The 18867-nt window shown below is 47.5% G+C and overlaps 2 protein-coding genes across 11 annotated transcripts in view; one reads left to right on the top strand and one right to left on the bottom strand.

Annotated features, from left to right (window-relative positions):
- LOC143894680 (uncharacterized) overlaps nucleotides 1–18867 on the bottom strand; it is a 175034-nt gene that overhangs the window by 96096 nt on the left and 60071 nt on the right. For 4 of the 8 annotated variants that reach the window (XM_077401195.1, XM_077401196.1, XM_077401194.1 and 1 more), the window contains exon 4: nucleotides 2382–2760. The exons of 2 other annotated variants lie outside the window; for them this stretch is intronic. The gene's annotated coding sequence lies outside the window, so the exon portion shown is untranslated. The remainder of the gene's footprint in view (nucleotides 1–2381; nucleotides 2761–18867) is intronic. 2 more of the 8 variants (XM_077401197.1, XM_077401199.1) reach the window with 1 other exon arrangement.
- Sp1 (transcription factor Sp8) overlaps nucleotides 1–18867 on the top strand; it is a 37578-nt gene that overhangs the window by 13194 nt on the left and 5517 nt on the right. The gene's annotated exons all lie outside the window — the stretch shown is intronic.

The raw sequence follows: 18867 nt of genomic DNA, 5'->3' as shown, positions 1-18867 counted from the left end.
GGTATCATTTAAGCGTCGACATGGACGTCGGCGTCGCGCGCGCGGTCGTCCCTTTTCTCTCGCAAGAAAACGACACGAAAACAGCCGGCTATAATTTGCGTATAGGTGTGTGCAACGAGTTCGCATGAAAAAACTTGCGTGTGTGTGTGCACACACACGCGCACACACACACACATATGAGTTTTACAACTGTAATACCGAAATTGATCATAGACTTGACGTCTGGGAAAAACAGCCCCGCTGAGAAGTAAACGACGACGCGGCAAATAAAGTGATAATTTTTTTTTACACACAACGCGCATAAATATTGGACAGAAGGTAGAAAATTCGGGAAAAGAGCAAAGCGCGCATATTGTCGCAAGTTGCGTAATTCGCAGCGCCGGGATTATTTTGAAAAACAATATCTCGAGACGGAAAATGTTGCGTGTCGCGAAACCCACGCTGGAAAGCGAGCCGCGGGCTTAAAAAAACGTCGTCCGAAAGTGTAATCAATCCTAAACACCGGGAGAAATATGCGATAGACGAGGTTCCTCCAGTCGGATTGGCACGTCGCTTATATATTTCAGAGGGACATAAATTGTGTGAAATTGCAGGCTAGAGGATATTACACGAGGCGATATATTTATTGCTTTTTCAAAGTCGTCTATGTTGCGGATGATTTATGCGTTTCAACGTATTAGAACCTCGAGTGAGCCTTTCTCGAAACCGGTCGCGGAACACGATACTCGCCATTACCCTTCATCCTTGCATCCTTGCTTTCCCGGCTTCGATTAACAGCGCCGTATCTGCAAAGTGAATCGGTCTGAAAAACACTACGGAAGTAATCTTCGATCGATGGTTGCGTTATTGATCGAAGTCTCGCGCACGACCGCGTTTCTCGTTTCGCAAGATCTTACTTTGGAAAAATCCTGCTCGGGAAAAAGTAAACTCGTGTGAATATATTTCGAAAAAAAAGTTGCCGGGTTATAAAAGTACACGACAAATTGAACATTATGACTGTGAAGACTCAGATCGAGATGTGCGGCGGTAAAGATAACAGCGCATTTCCTTCTGGATATAATAGAACTTTGCTACTGCCATTGATAAACCGTGAAATACATAAAAAGTCATCCACTCGTACAATATTTTATATACCAAGTCACGAGCAGACACTCGCGAAGAACACTTGTGAAAGGTCCAAACAACCTTTCTCTTTTGATTCAGTTTGCTTGAAACGGACATTTTTATAAGAGTGGGCGCCAACCGAAGGGAGAGAAAGATAAATTTTAATGAAAATTACGGCCCTTTTGAAGAGAAAAGGCACAACGTTCATCTAAACGAGCGATAATCGAGGCGAGATTGTCAGTGAAATTTTGCGGATAGTCGTTGACCGCGGGAATCCCGTGCACATCAGAGGATATATCGACCACTCGCGGGATCCACACACGCGTTGTGTGTACCCTACGTACCGTTGCGCGCACACATACGTACGTATACGAGCGCGGCTCGATCGAACCTGCAATTTGGCGTAGATACGCCCGTGCGTGTGGGTTTACCGGCCGCGTGCAGCGGCTTGCACCGGGTTATACGTGCCTTCCGCCAGCCATCATCGTATCGCTCCAAGGTCCGATAATTGAAAAGCCAAGACTTCTCTCTACTCCCATCGCGCGCGGCTGCGAAACAATATTCCTCCTAGGCGCGCACGAGCCCCGGCCACGATGGTACGTCGAATTACCGGCCATTATCGTGACGTATCATCGCCGGGGCAGCGTCATTCACCGGGCCCCGTGATGGGAAAGGACGAACAATACTCGATCTGCGGTCGACACCTCGAGGCTTTATCGTGTACCACTCAAGTAAAGTGGAGGGACGATTATTAACGACTCTCGCTGTGCGCGCGATTCTATTTAAGCCCCGCTAACTTTTTTATCGCTGAAAACAATAGGGGGGGTATCTCTCCCCGCCGAGGCTGAAAAACGCTCGCGGCGAGAACGCGCGACGCGACTTTACGAATTTTAGCCCGCGTTCGAGCGCGGCGGAGCTTAGCGCTCCTTCCCTCCCGAGCGTATCGGACGGTATATCGATATCGCGGTCGCGCGCGCGCGCACGCGACCGCCCATTATATTCCTGTCGATCGTTGTAGGTACAAATCGTACTGCGTACAGTACCGGCGAAGAATGAGTAATATCCTCGTTGACAGATGATTGTTCGAACGCGCGTTGGCCGGAATGGCTGTTAACGATCTCGCTATATTTCGCCGCAGGAATTCTTAAACAACCGGACAATAGTACTCGTCGAGTAAAAACGGGCATAAACACGAGGAAGTTAGAGATTAGATTAAATTACGTGTAATTTCTTAGGCAAGCATGGGTTCGACATGAAACTATTCCAAGTATACGCACCTGTCTGTACGGCGCGGCGCGGCGTGGTTTTTCGCGTATGGCGCTTGACGGCATTTAGTACCGTGATTAGTACTATGCGAGTAATCGTTACCGGATCGGAGACCACGGACGCTCGTTGAAAGAGCACGATGAATGACGGGTACCAACGACGCTCGGCGGGACGCAGACGCCTCTACCCTTTATCCGGCGATGCCGGCCTCTCGGCACTCTCGGCTCTCGGCTCGACGGATAAAGGGCGCCTCCGCGGGAAGCCGTCTCCCCCGCAGCGTCGAAACCAAAACACCGACGGCATGGACGCGACCAGTGTCGACCGCGATGATTTATCGCTCTTTCGATTGCGCGCCTTGCACTTCCTCGCTCTTCTCTCCTCGATTTCGATCTGTTGAGAAAATATAATATTAAATATTACACAACATTCTATTTAACATCATTTTAAGTGTACACAGAGGAAAAAATGATGTATCAACAGCATTAGTCTAATTGGAAATAATCTTGTTAATTCAATAACAGTATTAGTGAAACGATGCTTATTTTATTAAAACAAAGCATGTTTTTTTTAACTATTGAATCAACAAGAGTATTGAATTAACAAGATTATTTCCAATTAGACTAATGCTGTAGGTACAGCATCATTTTTTTCTCCGTGTAGGCATAACGCAAAGTTTTCTTGTGTATCTATATTCTTAAAAAAGGCAGGTTTTTAATAATAGATTTTTAAATAAAAATGCTAGTTATATAAAATTACATATGTAATTATATATAATTATATATAATCCATTTTATTAGGTCTATTAAATTAAACTTGTTCACATATTTGTATAATATGCACAGACACGCGCATATATATGATAAAAAAGTTAATAATAGGTTTTTTAGTATAAAGTATTGGTATTTAAAAAAATCTGTCATTAAATTTTTTTAATGCGAAGAAGGCGAATACTCCGTACGATATCAAACTATCGCTCATGCCGGCGGCAAACTTTTAGTCGCCACTGTACGTATACACGGTCGAACAAGGTAAAAATCAGGCTCGCAATCTGGATTCTCGTTCACGTTGGCCTGTCGTCCCGACCGACGTGCCGGCACCTCGGCGCGTCCCCCGGTTTCCACTCTCTTCGCGGAGAGTGGCCCCCGACTGAAACCCCGAGGAGGAAGGAAGAATGGAAAACGCTCGCGTGACGAATATTCGACGCGTCCCGCAGTTCTATTCGCCGGCCGACGAGCCGTATTTAGCGTCGTCCTCTTTCGAGCAATTTAAAGTTGTTTCGCGCGTGGAGCCGGCCGACGACCTCTTCCGGGATTCTGACGACGACTTCCGGCATATTCCGCACGTGAAGAGGCCAGCCGCGATTTTCCTCTTTTAGCAGATGCATATACGGTCGCACCTTGCGCGGCGCGGCGCGGCGCGGCGGTCCGGACCGCCCCGGGTACACGATACACACACGGCGGCGTTTGGATCCGTTGCGTGCGGCTCGCGTGCGAAAGAGGAACCAACGAGTTTCGAGTAATCGCTGGAGATAATTGCCCGGCGTGTTATTACCGCGGAATGCGGCGGATTTGATATTAAATCGGTCGCGCGTATATACGAGGACGGACGTGCGACGTCTGCCTTTTCCCTCGCACGGCGACGCCGTGTATGTGTAATCGCTCCTCCTTAACCGATCCTTATCCTCGCTTGCGCGACGACGAGCCGCGCCGAGCCGCTAACTCGAAAGAAAGAGCGAGAGAGGATATATCGCGTTTTAGAAACGCCAATAAAAGCGGAGTCGCTGGCGTAATCGTTACGCGTAATGATATTTGACCCACGGAGCCCTTCACGGAACCCCTCGCGCTCGGAAAATTATTTCACATCGTGCCGACGTTGAATTGTTTCGACCCGTCGACGAAGCGTTTGGAGCGAGAATGACGGCACGCATGCACGATACAGTCTGCGTATATATCTATTTCGAAAGGATAAGAAACGAATATACTCGTCAGGCCAGAAATAAATCTGTGACAGCTTCGTCCTCTCTTTTCCACATAATGCGCCGCGTAATAAATTACAGAAATAAGAGAAGCTTGTTTCGAGCAACGAGGCGTGCATGATTAATGAGTGGATGTTGTATCGATAACTCATAACGCCTTACGAACGACAATTCAAATGGAATGTCTGACGGGAGTTTAAAGATTATGACTCGTGTTTCCACCGCACATTTAGCACTCAATATAGCTGTCTTGTTCTCGTCTCGTATTGACATCGCAAACAAACGTTACGCCAGAACATAACGTGCGTGGGTTTTCGAGAATGCTTGAAACGTAATACTTTTGATAAAACAAACACTTCTTTGTCATTGTAAATTTTTTATTTAGATATTTACTGGATCCCACGTGAATTAACGCAGATAATAAACGCGCAATTTATATCAAACTAACGAGAGGAAAATGCGCGGTCGTGAAAAGTGATGCGGAAGATTGATCTTGTGGCGTTGCAACTCGCCTATTATTTTCGTGGAACAGATTCCGGGCGACGCTGACCGAGTCGACGAATCTAGATCGTATCGGGGATCTTACGTAGTTCGCGTAATAAGGAAAAAAGACGCGCTGAAAAGGTGCGGCAGGAGAAACCGGACTTGGCGAACGAGGGCCGGTCAACGGGACGCGACTCCGATTTTCCAGCATCAGTTCAGCTCGCTCGCTCGCTCACTCACTCGCATTCTAGCAAGCCGGATAATTTGCATTTCGGTATCCCTATCGCGCTCTACGTACCCCGAGGTGACGAATTATCCTCTCCGCGCATTGCGTAACGACCCCGTCGTCGTCGTCGTCGTCGTCGTCGTCGTCGCCGTCGCCGTCGCCGCAGCCGATCCGATACCGTTATAGATTTACGGATCGGATGGCGCTCTCGCCATGTTCTATTCCGGCGCGACATCCGCCAGTGAATTAGGAAAACGGAGTTCCCTCTATCCCCTCTCTGAAGGACGACGCACTGCCGCGACGATTTATGAGCGCGTCCTCGAGAATCGAGGGAACGTTTTCTCGTTCGCTCATTTATGAATTTTTATGTAGGGGGATTCACATGGCTTTCCGTGTTTAGCCGCTTATTTACGAAGCTCTTTATCATCGAGCATTAAATTAACCATCTCTGATAGGCAGCATCTCTTCTCTTTCAACATTTAATTTCTCTCTTTTTCCCCTATTAACGACACGTGTGTGCGTTAAAGATTTCTCAATATTGGATACTAACTAATACTTAACATTACGATGTGCTATGAAATATCCGTATAATGTTAATACTGTTCCGAAACCCATCTAACGAGATTAGCAGATAACCCGAGATTGCAAACGCATTTCCGATGAACTTAATTTATTAGCTTACTAGTACGCTTTCGACGTATCCTGTATATCACATTGTCAGAACAATGTAATTCACCCGACAGTCGACGATTATTCAAACTTCCGTCGTGGCGATAAAATCGCCGAGAGGCGCGACGGTAAGCATCCACTCGCGTGCTCACGAACATTACCGCTCCTCCGGCACAACCATCTTCGGCGATCGCTCGCAATCTTTCCGCGCAATGACGATAATATATTTATATGCGGCTCGTCGATGCGTTAGGTTACCCAGGGCGAACCGACCGCGACAGATCTCGCTCCCACGGCCCGGTTCGCTCGCTCGTCCAACAAATCGTGAAACAATAAATCCGGTCGCGGGGGTCACCCTCTTTACGAGGTCCTTACAGTCGGGGATGATGCCCCCTTTTGCGAGGGCGGGGGTAGCCTAATATGTCACAGTCTGTTGCAGAGCGCCCCATCGGAGCTCAGCTCGGTTCTCGAGAACGAGGGTGGCCCGTCATTTCGAGGGTCAACTTGCGATTAGATGCGCAGCGACGATCTGATAAACCGATTCCACGCGTTCCCGGTCCCGTATTCGCGAATCGTATTAACCATGATCCTCGTTTCGCGAACTCGCGTCCCCAGGCGAATTTTACAATCGGCAGCAACGAGGATCGCGCGCGTGTCATCTCTTTAAATTAAATTTGCTGATATATCAAATCTTGTTTCCCGATGAAAATACCAACTGACAGCGGGACACGTTCGATCCTTGCCCCGAGGGATCGATCGGTGGCGTTTTACGGTCCTCTCGCTTATGGAGTCGTCGGGAAGTCCAAGATGTAACGTCGGGAAAAATGATTTGCATAATTTCAAAACGCGCGATTCGCCGCGAGATAAGACGAACGAGCGAGGGTATCGCGAATCTACCGTGCGAAAGCACGATGAAGCAATAAATTTTGCGAAGTTGGCACGGAAGACACGCGAACCATTTTGTTCGAGATCCGGTCGATTTGCCAGTACTGATATCTGTGCACATACAACGCTCATTTTCGCGAATGTTAACCGCGCGACTACGGCTACTAAACAATACAACGATAATTTTACCTCAATACTTCGATATTTCAATATTTTTCGATAATTCATATGCACATTTAACATATATTATTCGTTAATCTCTTTAGTTAATTGATTTGAATATCATACACTGTTTACATCTCCATATATTTATAAATAGCTATATTTTTAATCATGTATAGGCTGAATCATCCTTTAAAGAGCAACATCATCATCGATGTACTGCTCTATTAAGTGCGAAATATTAATTATAATGCTACATGCTCAATAATAATCATATATAAAATAAGAGAATATCTGAAATTACGATCTCTCGTAATAGACAACGTGAGAAATATTTTTAATGGTGTTCAGTTGACTTTAATAACACAGTGACGTGCGTGTCGGTAAACTTTATCGCTTCGTCGACCGATGCCATTAAAGGTATTTTTCACGTCATGTCAATTACGCACACGAGCAAGAAACTTTCTCTAACGTACGTATACCAGTTCTATACCTTTTGCCATTTCCATATACTTGTCTTCATTATTTTTTTACTCTTGTCTACATTTTTTTCTAAACCGTTCTATTCTCTTTATCGATCAGCTCACGTTGAGAATCGCGATCGCGATCATATCGGGCGATACGGGATATCCTAAATGACGAACGCCTGGATAATTTTTAATAGCGCGGTAATTCGCGATTTAAAATCGTTGCCGCGGTTAAAACGGACACCCTGGTACCATGCGCTAACGAGATAGAAAGCACAGGTTCCTCCTCAAGCACGGGTTACACGTGCAACGATTATAGGTATTACGCGCGTGTACCGATCGTAAAGCGCCTCGTTGGCGGGCGCTGAGGAAGAGGACCGCTTAATTCCGCCTTCGCCTTTAACTCGCGGTGTTGCGGCCCTCCTAAATTACTGTCTGTAACACGACGCTTTTCGATATATTATTTAAATTTTTACGTGGAAACGCTTTTGTCTCTCGCGCGCGCATAATGCTCTCCCCGCGCCGATCGAAACGTTTACTCTCGACTTTGAGCGCGATCGATGCCTCCTCTATCGCTCGCGCTGGTGCTCTTTCGTTCGACAAACCGAGATACACGCAACTAGGCAACGTTGAAGCTCGCACGTCTCGTTCTATTCCGGTGATCTTTGCGTTAACCTTTTGACATTATCGGCTCGACATTACAAGTCGCTAGTTGAGCCTATTACGATTGAATCTTCGTGCCAACATTATTACCGATATAACGATAATAATAACGATATAACGCATCGTCATTCGTACGTAATGAATCAATGATACACAAACGTCGGAAATTATATTATTACGATAAATAATGTATTTCATGCGTTTAACGCCAGAATTAACTCGCTGACGTTCACCTGGCACCGGGTACGCGTAAAGCGCACTTTCTTCGAGAATAGAGTCACCTGTTTCGCAACCGGGTAGATTTATAGTCCCCGTCAGTTACGTTCGCAGCGTGTTAAGTACGTCTATAGTCACCTACTTAAACGCGACAGGTCTATGGAAACTTCGCACAGTTCATAACTGGCAGCAACATCCCGGAATTCGATACTTATGTGCCATGGTCATTATTAACTGACTCTCTTAATTCTTCGATATACTATATTTGTCACAGTTGTGAAAGATCGCGGACCGACCATTCAAAGAAATCCCGAAATGACGTCGAATTGATTCCGTTGCGGAAACGACCTCCTATCGTTGATGCTCGTGCAAGATGCGCGATGCTTTACAAGTTCTCGAGCTATTTGCGAGGCCGACCTCGGAAGACCGCGCGCGCGCGTGTCTTTTTTGCTCGGAATATTATAGCGCCGAGACGAGAGGGAGAGAAAGAGCGCGCGGCTCTCCTCGAGAGATTGGATCTTTAACCGCTTTACTTTAGCGGCAGCTGCGTCCGGCCGCCGAGATGAACGGGTTCACGTGGTCTGCCAAAGGTGATTTAGTGCCAGTTTTGTTGCCGTAACGCCGTTGGTAACACATCGCCCCGTTCGGCGAAGGCGAGGCGGCCCCGACTGTATTCGTAGACACGAAGATTCGCCGGGCGAGAGAGAGAGAGAGAGAGAGAGAGAGAGAGAGAGAGAGAGAGAGAGAGAGAGAGAGAGAGGAGAGAGAGAGAGAGAGAGAGGAGAGAGGAGAGAGAGAGAGAGGAGAGAAGAGAGAGAGAGAGAGAGATGAGAGAGGAGAGAGAGAGAGAGAGAGAGAGAGAGAGAGAGAGAGAGAGAGCGGGTCGCGTCCGCCGTTAAATTACCTCGTCGGCCCGATGCGGCGCTTTTGTTTATCCTACCGAACGACTCCGATAAGCCGACGTTTAAGGTGCGCGCGGGGAGAATCGCCACGCGGACCGGTCGCACATTAGTTCGCCAACGATCTTGTCGTATCCGCCGCGGTGCAAGTGCCACGTCGGTGGGCGCGATTAGACGCCAATCTCTCTCGCATCGGAAGGATGATTGCGACACGCAGGTGCACCGAGCACCCTGACATTCGTCGATCTATCGATAGATTATATCACGTTTGGAAAATGGTACTCGCTCCTGTGTATCCTGAAATTTTTTTTCATCGATCTATTCTTAATGATATATTTTTTCGATCCATTGGACCGCGAGGGTAGATAAGAAAATGAATGCTTCGCGTAATAAAGTCATACTGGAAGGTACGCATTAACGTTAAAATGATGTTATCGCGCGGGCACATCTTTATGTCGCTCTGCCGAAAACGGCGCGCAAATACGTCCATCCCTGCTATCGCTTAAATTGCACGTAGAAAGTGGTAAAACCTGCCGCCGCACCGCGTGCGTGCGAATCTCTCGCGTGTGTGCTCTCGTGCGTGCGAGCACTCCGAGGGAACGGCGCGGCACGGCGCGGCGGCCCGTCATCGCGGCTCCAATTCCAAAGTCGGCACCGTCGATCGTCTCGGGCGTCACATCGTCTTCAAGGCCGGCGACCAGGTCGTTCGCGGCGCTCGTTATCACCCCGGAGAAGTAGCACGTTGCGTAGATTTACCAAAGCGCCAGATCTTTATGACTTTTTAAGTGAACGTAAACATTTGCAGGTGCGCGGGCCCCTCCACGAGATTCCGCTTGTGATCGCGCGAGAGGCGGGCGCGTATCGGACGTGTATTCCGCGCTTCAATGTAACCTTCCGTCGTAAAAGGGCCACTTACGGCGATCACAGGCGAGCCGCCTGGCGTAAATTTATCAGCTCGTGCGCCGCATTCGCTCTCGTCCGCGCGTCTCGTTTGACTGCCGTATTCGTTCGGCCGGCTCTTTTGCGTCTCGTAAAACGTCTCCGCGACTATATTACGGCGCCGTCATCTATCGGTGGTCGTGCTCGGAAATGCCCCGGATAAATAATATCGCTCGGAAGCAGGTGATAACAGGAGCGGCGTGTGTGTGGTCGATCTTCAGGAGTACTCTCCGTCTCTCCGGTCTTGTCCGTCTCGTGGACCGTTTGCCAGACAGATAATCGCATGCATATCGCAGAGATGAAAGCGACAAGAGTCACACGGATTCGACTCCACGCATGTAACTCTCGCGCAGCGAGCAAAAAAACGATCTCGACAACGTCGTACATTGCACGCTTCCATGAATTATTTAAAGTTTGTCTTCGAAATTCAGTTCACGAAGCGTGAATGTGGGAGAGCGAGTGTGCTCGTAATTACTTCGGCGTGCTCCCATGGACACGATAGTTATCAAATATGAATACGTACTCGTCTGACCTTCATCTATTCGCTATTATACCAGAAGGTTGTTATACTGTTTCAACGTTTCTGTTCTAGGAGAAGTGTTATGTATTAATGCTGAACACTTTATCGCTTAATAAAATACGCGGTGTACCGCATTTCCTCGTAAACGCGCAATAATGGAAAATCTCTGACGGAGAAACTACCTTAGCGTGAGAATTCACTTTCGAATAAATTATCCGTACGACGTAACGCTAACTTTTACAAAGAAAGCCGCGAATTCCGAAAATGATAATAGACATTCTTTTTTTTTCCTTTTCGAATGACGAAGGACGCATCGATCGGAGTTCTTCCAATCGATAGTAGCAATGGCGGGAGATAGCGCAAACCGTCTCGTTCCTCTTCTCGTTTCGCGGTTCTCGCAGTAATCGAGAGCCATCGTGATCGTCGATGGACCGCTCCATCGTTTAAATGCTAATACAGGCCTAATTTATCGGCCTATCGTTCTGCCAAGCAATCCGGCGTCGACGCTATTTACACGTCGATTCTACGTGGAACTTTCGTAATTGAAAGAAAGCCGCCGACCGGGACCACCGTGTAACTGCAGCTATAAAACTTTGAATATACGAGGACGGGGAGGTTTTTCGGTAGACACGTCTAGGAGGGCGAACGAGATCGGGAGACGGACCCCGTGCTGGTCTACCTGAAACGGCTGATAAAGGCGTGCTTACGACCGCGCGCCTTTCACGCGTCATAATAAGGAGGCCGAGCCCGGCGCGCTATTCAGAAATTATTGTCGCTATACGAGTTCCCGCGAGTTACAAACAGCTGTGAACGTCCACGAGAATGGAAGCGCATATAGATGGAGAAATTTATTAAACGCTCCGAGACCGAGTGTCCTTTCGGAACATTGGGCAGGAGAGAATCCGTGGCTAGTATTTTCGAAATTGTAATACGCACTTTACGACGCGATTGATCAGACGCGGTTAATGTAATCTGTAACACGTATAAATAACTGAATGAACATTTAGGAAAGCATAAATTGTACAGAGGAAAAATTAATGGACGACGTAAAATAATTGTTGTCCATTTCAGTGGTATATAAAAAAAAAAATCTCCCTTTCCATTTCATTTCTCTCGTCTGGTATATAGTTAGAAAAGAGAATTGTTTAATTACATAAATTTCTATTGTAAAAAATCGTAAATACAGTTCTTATTTCAGTTACTTTGAATAATTTTATTAAGAGCTTCGTCATTGCATCGCATTTTATCATATGGAGAGTTTTCAGATATCAGATCGAAATTGAATAGTGCATCAGTGAGTTAATCAACCTGTCCGGCTTAGTCATCCTTTGACCGCTACCGCATACGCTCCTACTCAATCTCGATCAAATTGGTTTTATTTAGTCGAGTAGTTCCGCGCGGACCTCACGGCGGAGGAAGGTGGGAAGGGTTAACGAGAACAAAGTGAGCAAATACGGCGTAGCAGTGAAGAATACATCGTTAATAAATAAGAGCCCCTTGGTGGCTACCTACCTACCCAACGCCATCGCCAGGAGGCAACTCCGTCTATATGCTAATGCACGGCTTCCGACGTACAACGCGTTTTGCGCTTTCCGTGTTTGATCCGCTTCCGTGCGAAGCTCCGGTATGAGCTTTGTCGAGATCTAGAATTACGAATGGCCTCCGCGATTCCGTGGGACTTCGAGTCAATGAGCGCCGACCAATATATATATATATATATATATATATATATATATATATATATATCGCTTGCCTGCCTCGCGGCGATATCTTATTAGAGTTAGTAGGAAATAGTAATAAATGGAGGATTTAAATGAAGAGGGCCAAACTCTTTCTGTATGTAAAAATCACATTTTGATGTATCGGCAGCATCAGCTCAAAGCGAAAGACTTTTAACGAGATATAAACGATGCGCTTTTAATAATCTGTACAAATCGCATATTCATGTATTCTCAATCAGTTAGTATTTTAATTAGATGCAATTTCAGACAAAATACATGTCGGCGCTGCGTCCGAAGGATAAAAACTTTTCCTCGAATATGAATATTATAGGGTGGGTGGCCCGAATATTAGTCCGAGACGTAAAAGTGGCGCTGCTGGTATACCTGACAGTAAAACTCGTACGAGATGATAAAACCTGTGCAAAGAAGCGCGGGTTTTTTTAATGGGGCGAGAATGTCTCCGCTCTCTTAAGGGAGTCACCGTCTTCCCAAATTAGAAGCGTTCCGCGGCGAGCGAAACGCGTTAAAACGGCTGGCCGGGCGATAGATCGGACACTCCGGCGCTAATTGGCTGCGGAATTTTATGTACCACTAAATTACTCTATGCAAATGTGCGGCTGCTTCCGTCGTTCCTCGACAAGGGCATTCTGGAAATGCACTCTCTCAACCGCGTGCGCGCGCGCAAGCAGGCGACCGTGCCCCTCGAGATTTACTCCGCCCTCATTATCCTAATGAAGACGTAACGTTTGCAAAAAACGAGTCGCGATTTTTGCCGAAAATTGAGTGCAGCGTTATCGAACTATTCGTCAACTTTGCGACGAACTTTCTGATAACCGAGGATTCTTGTTCGGAAGTGCATTGGAATAACCGCGCACCAAGAGTGCGGAAGGTCGGGAAGATGATACCGGTGTTAACTGGCTACGAGTTATAACCGGACCGCGTAATGCCCGCTTAATATTCAACGCCGGCGGGGGCGACGGATTTACGAGAGCTAATGAATTGGTAGTCCTTCTCTTCTGTCTGCCCCCCATTTCCATCCGCTTCTTTTTCACTGTTTGCCCAACGAACAGTTTGGCGCTCTCTTCAATTTTAAACTAAAAGTGCTAGTTTGTAGTACTTCGCTTACGTTACTACAAGGATCCATATAATCGCATCTTATTAATATATGAGAATTGATTGGTGATTGACAGAGGTAAAATTTATCACGAAATAAAGTATGCTAAGTAGAGAAATATCTTACAATATTGAACCCGATTTACATCTTTACCCGGAAATCATTGGATCCAAGGGCGATTTGAAATTTGTCGAGGGTCCGCGGCAAAGGAAAAAAAAAATTCGATGCCGTCGGGAGGAGGAGCAAAAAAGAGGCAAAGTAGGAGATGCCTCTCGGGCTATAGGATATAGCCGAATAAATTTGGATAGCTCCCTGTTTTGGCCTCGAGCCACGGTTACCCGACGTAGACACTCTCGGACGTATACGATCGGCTCTTTCGTAACGCGGCGACCGGCGTGCGAGAAGGGAATAGAAGACTCGGCCGAGAAGGGCGGCGAGTGAGGTATACAGGCGAGCCGCTCCTTTACGATGGATTTAATTAAAAAACATAATTTAGCAGGCAGAGGATAACAGGTAGCTCGGCTCCGGTGGGAACTAACGGAGGTTCCGTCACAGTGCGGCGCTGTTCGGCGCCGGCCTGCGGTCACTCATGAATAAGATTATTAATCCCGTCCTTTGCAGAAAACCTCCTCTTTTCTTTCCTCTTCCGCGCCCTCGCTTCTCGCGCGTTTCCTAATATTCAGAAAAATTTATCGCGCGTAATTTAATTTGCTAATAATTATTTATGAGCGAACGATATACGACAGACAGATAAGACGTATTACTTAATTCTCTTTCATTTGAGATCTCCGGTATTAATAAACGTCTTGCACGCGCGGTGTTGCGACGAGAGCACTGCCGTGGAGATGGTCTCCGAGTTGCAGATAGATCTGAATTCTATCTTACAAGCGTCGTGAAAAAATTAGCGGAGTTTGTTCGAAGTTCTCGAGTTCAAGAGATTCGAGCAATCTAGCCGTATATATAGTGTATCATCTCGTTAACGATCGCGGTCGTTGATGCTAGGCGCGATACGCCGCCGTCCCTCGTGTAACAAAGTCGCCCGGTAAGTTGATCGCCACTGACGTTCGTCGCTGGGTGGACCTCGGGCAGCTTAGATGGGCCGAGTTAAAAATCCATTTGTTGGGGACGCGGTCAGTGTCGCGCGCGAGATTAAAAGAGAGGATACCGACGCGAGAGCAAGAAAAGCAGCGCCATTTTGTCGAAAGGAGGACCGACGACCTCGCGGCTAGCTTCTCTCCCGTATATATATAATGGCAGTCGCGTTGCGTGCGAATATACAATTTTGTTCCATCGCTACCGGTCGATCGAGGGGTCCGGGTTCGCGAAGCCGGAGAAACGAGGCGGAAGGAAAACGAGGTGCCAGCCGCCAACGTGAAAAGATTTTCGCAACTATTAGGCGGGGGAAGAGGGGGGGAAGAGAAGCCGCGATTATTATGTGTGAGAGCGCGCTTGAGCGACGTATGAACTACACGACTGAAAATCTCTCGCGGCGTTAATCCGCGTCGAATTTACTTTGGCTCAACGTCGTATCTGGCGCAGAATTTGCACAATATATTGCATGACCTATATGGACGCTACGTGGATAGTGCTATCACACAATTAACTTTATAAATGCAATGAGGTTGCTCGGATAACGCGTCTTGTAACCAATGGGAAAAAGTTTTTATTTCCTTTTTTTTCAGCTTACGAACTATCATCGTAACGTGCAATTCTACGTCACGCAACATTGCTGCAAAGTAAAAATTTCTGCTATAATAGTAGTTAAACTTTGTATTCTTACTACTTTGATATCGCCGTTCGCATTCGTACGAATATACGTATGGTAGTACATACTTTTTAACTCGATCATGCGTATTAAATCTTAATTTGCACTTCAAGATAACCGCGAAGAACGGAGGAAAAGAAGTATCGGGAAAAAGAGCAAGAGGGAGGGAGAAAGCCGCGAAACGACGTGGGGAAACAACGCAGGAAACGAGTATATCGAAGTCGACGGCCAGTCCGATAACGAGAAAGACGAGCGAGGCAAAGCGAACGTTTTTATAATCGCGGCAATTATCTGCGAGGCCGACGTCGAGCGTATATATAACTCTAGCGCGCAACAGCTTCAAGGGGCACCGCTTCTTATCGGGACACTGGGCTGCGTGCCGGCGCGGTTGCATGCGGAGGCTGATAAACAAATAATTAGCATTCGAAGTAACCCGCATTCGTACTATCGCTGGCATCGCTCTTCTCGCCGAGGGAAGGCCTGCCCGCGTAACCCTTCGTTGACGTACGTGCCCAGCGCGCCCGACCCGACGAAGACCTGGCCACGTTCAACGCGCAACGGCATTCCGTGCCGCCCGCTACATTTCGCCCGACTTGTACCTCGGACGAGTAATTAGCGCGGTATGGAAATCGCGTTCAACAATTCGATCCCGCTCGATCTAGGTACATTTCTTTTCCCCGCGGAATGTTTTGCGTGTCCGCGTAAGCGTATCGAGATTGTAAAGAGAATAATGCCAACGAAATCGTTTCAGGCAGAAGTAATAATACCATTTTAAATTATAATCCGATGGTATACACCGTATCTGTAACATGTTACAATTTGCATGGTAATAATAGTTACGTTACTTATTTACGTGCTTTGTGAATAATTTTATCCCTGCATTTTTCACTCGCAGCACGAGATAAATCACCGTATACGTTATGTGATAAATATGAAATGGATTGCATTTTAGGATTAATTCAGGCTCTTTCCTATAAAATATCTTAAAAAATTATATATATACATATAGATAATATTTTAAAATATAAACAAGACTACTCTCTCAAACGTACTATATACTTATCAGGTACCGACTTAAAACAATTTTTCCAGTATTAACAAATATTAATATTCATCTTCACAATGAAGTAAAATAGCGTGTCATATCGTAATAGAGTAAAATATTTTTTACGATCTATAAAAATGACAAAAGAAACGCGTAGAGAGAGGTAATGAGTATGATTCAGTTAAACATACAAAACTAGAAATTAAAATACGCAAAGTTTGACGTGGTGAAGTAGTTGGTCAATACCACTCATGGTTGGGGGCTCAATGCAGGTGGATCCAATCAGAAACTCGACCATGCCGGCTCGGCAGGTGCTTGGAGATCGCGGTCAATGGCTCTCGAGAACGACCGACACTTTTTACACCGAAAGCAGAAAAGAGCGCCGACTAATTTTGCGCGGCGCTCCATTATGGTGCCACAAAGCAATCCTTTTTCCACGGTTTCGTCGTTCTTTTAATTGTCTCCGGCTAATTCGACGACAACGATTTGATAGCAGAGATAAATTTTTAAGTCGTTTCTCGAATGACTTGCGTTTTCGTAGAAATAAAAATTTGTAACCGTAACCCCAAGAGAGATATTTTCTTGTCTTTAGAAAAGAAAACATTTTCTTCTTGCATGTTTAAAGGGAGGGGATTCTCGATATCTTATTGTTAGCGTGCATGCATAAAGTACATAAAGTACCGATCAACGCGCGTCTCGCCTGATGTGCGAACGAGGGTTCTCTTCGAGCTGAAAGGGGAATGAAAGTTTGACACGGACGTCGGATGCGGTTCGCCACGAAGCTCGACCGGTAGACACCCCACGGTTTGTTGCTTCGCACCCTCGCTGTCGGGTCTTTTACCTCCCTCGCATTCAGCTGTCACGTGGCTCGTGCTCGAACGCGATCGCCGACGTTTCCGCTTTATTTTCCGCCGTCCGGCGCCGCGTCGCGTCGCATCGGGTGTCGAGTGGCCGATCTCGTTAACGATCTCGTGCGGCGGTCGATACTTCCTGGCACGTTCGAGGCCTCGCCGCGCCGCGCCGGTCGGGAAGCAATCGCGCGACGCCTTGGCGCGAATGAGTTCTCGGAAAAAGATCCGAGCCGGCACAGACGGGACGAGGCGAGACAAGCGAGGATCCTTCGTTTTAATTTATGCGCGGCGTAGCTCCAGGCATTATTAGTCCTAGCTGGCTTCGAGGGGCGTGACGTCACGCGGCTAAAACAAAGGATCCTACCGATGCCCATTTCACGTCGGCGGCTCCCTTTTAACCGTGCCGACAGGAGGGTGCGAGGGTCCCGAGCCTCGCCGGTGCCTGTGCTGATAGTTCGGTACTCTTTACGCTCCGTCAATTTCGTACTACGCACTTTTTCACTCACCTACGCGATCGTCGCACTTCCGCCAACACGATCGTTCGTTCGACCGCGCGCGCGCGCGCGCGAACAATCTCTCGCGATTAATTCCAACTTGAGGCTGACAGCTCAGAAGCTATTGATATCTCATTACGAAGAAAGCGCGTATCGCGGTAGACGAAAAGAGGTAGAGGCGGTAATAAGACAGAAAAGTGATAATAGCCGCGAATCGTGATCGCGTACGCGCGCAACGCGTCATGGAAGGCGTGTATCCACGCGTAGGGTTCAGCGATGGAGACTGTGGAGGGAGCTGATCGCGAGGGACGTCGTTGTCTCCGCAGGCCACTGTCATATTGTCCCGGCGGATCGATACGTGGCCTGCCTACAACCTGCACTCATCGAGCTTGAAGAGGGCGTGGCTCGTACACCGGCGGAGAGACACTCAACCCCGTTGCGATCTCCACCGCGCTAAACCTTCCGCCTCCCTCTCGACGTAAAAGCGGGAGAGACGATTTCGTCCTTTCAACCCTCCGCGGAAATTCTTCCGTGCCAGTCGTCACCCTCTACGACCTCTGCGTCAACGAGCGCTACCATTCGTCGAGAGCATCGTAACGGGGAGCAATCACACAGCGCGTTCGGAGATTTTTCGGAATAATAACTCTCGGTACCTTTCGACGTCTCGTTCAAATGTCTCGTTAAACTATAGATATCTCGATCGATTCGCAGCTTTCTCGAGATGTAAATCGTTTTTACAAACGTATCTACATTTTAACACCTAGTTATTTAATTTATTATTACTTTAAAGGTAACAGTGTTACTAAATCACCCGAAAAGCCTTGAAACGGCTTCGTATACAAGCGCAACCTGAATAACGACCATATACAATAATATGTCATGTTACCGCGAAGAAATATGAGTGGGACATTTGTTGTACGCGTTGATGAATGATCGAGGCAACCGAGCAGGACTCCGAATCTCTTCGAAGGATAGATCGAGCGTGTGGTGCGGTCGCGACTTCTCCGTTTTTCCTTTCTCTTTCCCCTCTCGCGCCCTCTCTCTCTCTCTCTCTCTCTCTCTCTCTCTCTCTCTCTCTCTCTCTCTCTCTCTCTCTCTCTCTCTCTCTCTCTCTCTCACGTCGCTTCCATCCTGGAAGGGTGCGCGCGTTCGTTGTCTTTCGCCGGTGTTGCTGGCGCAAGGTTGAATCCACGTGGGGGCGTGTCGCCTCCATGGCGCCGGCTGCTAATGGCCGCGCGGCCCTCCAGACCTTAATTTCCTGCCGCTTCCGCGGACCCTCTCGCTTTTACCTCTCCGCGTCTAAATCCGCTTCGGGACCTCTCCTCTTCAGCCTCCGGCCCTTCAGTAGCCGCCGACGCTCTCCTTGTCCTTTCATCCCCGCGCTACCCCCGCGAGCGATTTGC

Source organism: Temnothorax americanus, unplaced genomic scaffold (assembly GCF_048541705.1).
Source record: "Temnothorax americanus isolate GAGA-0224 unplaced genomic scaffold, ASM4854170v1 Scaffold14, whole genome shotgun sequence".
In the NCBI taxonomy this organism is placed as follows: Eukaryota; Metazoa; Arthropoda; class Insecta; order Hymenoptera; family Formicidae; genus Temnothorax; species Temnothorax americanus.
The sequence above is the reverse complement of the archived record's forward strand: the minus strand, read 5'-3'. Positions and strand labels throughout refer to the sequence as shown.